Source organism: Olea europaea, chromosome 18 (genome assembly GCF_002742605.1).
Source record: "Olea europaea var. sylvestris chromosome 18, O_europaea_v1, whole genome shotgun sequence".
Lineage (NCBI taxonomy): Eukaryota > Viridiplantae > Streptophyta > Magnoliopsida > Lamiales > Oleaceae > Olea > Olea europaea.
This window is the reverse complement of record NC_036254.1, coordinates 2594206-2595360: the sequence shown is the minus strand read 5'-3', so window position 1 is coordinate 2595360 and position 1155 is coordinate 2594206.

Genomic DNA, 1155 nt, shown 5'->3' with positions numbered 1-1155 from the left:
GGATGCATGGGGATTTGGTTGTAGCCAGAGTATGCATCCATGAAGCTCAACAACTCGTGTCCGGCCGTGGAGTCTACCAATTGGTCAATCCTTGGAAGTGAAAAGCTGTCTTTCGGGCAAGCTCTATTGAGATTGGTAAAGTCGATGCATACCCTCCATTTGCCATTGTGTTTCTTAACCAGGACTGGATTGGAAACCCACCTCGGATAGGTGGCTTCCCTGATGAAGCCATTTTGGATGAGCTTTTGAACCTCTTTCTTCAGGGCCTCATACCTCTCAGGTTGAGGGCTCTCCTTTTTTGTCTATGCGGGGCAACTTTAGGATCAATTTTCAAGTGGTGGCAGCTGACCTTGGGGTCAATGCCCACCATGTCCTCATGCCTCCAAGCAAAGATGTCAAGGTTCTTGCCTATGAAGTCCTTAATCTTTTCTCTCAAAATGTCGGATAGGCCTTTGCCTACCTTCAGTACCTTGGAAGGGTCTCGAGGGTCGCGGAGAAGCTCTCAAGTTCCTCTACAGGGGATGCTTGAGGCTCATGTTCCATTATGCGGGGGTCAATCTCATCAATGATCAGCACCTCCGAATTAAGTGGCGCGTCAATCATATCAACATCTTCTTGTTCAGTGGGAGCGTCACCTGGGACATCCGCCATGACCACATCAGCCATGATCACGTGGACATCCCGTGGCTCTACCTTCTTAATGGAGCTTAGATAGCCCTCTCCCGAGCCTCTCTGGTCGCCTCTCACCGTTACCACCCTATTTTCTGTCGAGAATTTCATGCATAGGTGGTGGATGGAAGTGACTGTTCCCAATTCCTTTAGGGCCGGTCTGCCAAAGACTCCGTGGTAAGCCGATCGACTATCAACTATGAGGAATTCCATGAAGTTCATCGTAGTTTGAGGAGACTCTCCCATTTCCACTGCCAGCGTTATCTTTTCCCTCGAAATGATGCTATCTCCGGTAAATTCGTACAATGGAGTGGTGGTGGGTGTCAACTGATGGTCCAATATCATTTTGTCAAAGGCGGACCCAAACAGGATGTTGACGGAGCTGCCATTGTCGACTAGCATTCGTTTGAGCCCATTCCGGGCTATGACAGCCCTCACCACAAGCGCATCGCAATGGGGGTAATGAACTCCTTCGGCGTCTTCCTG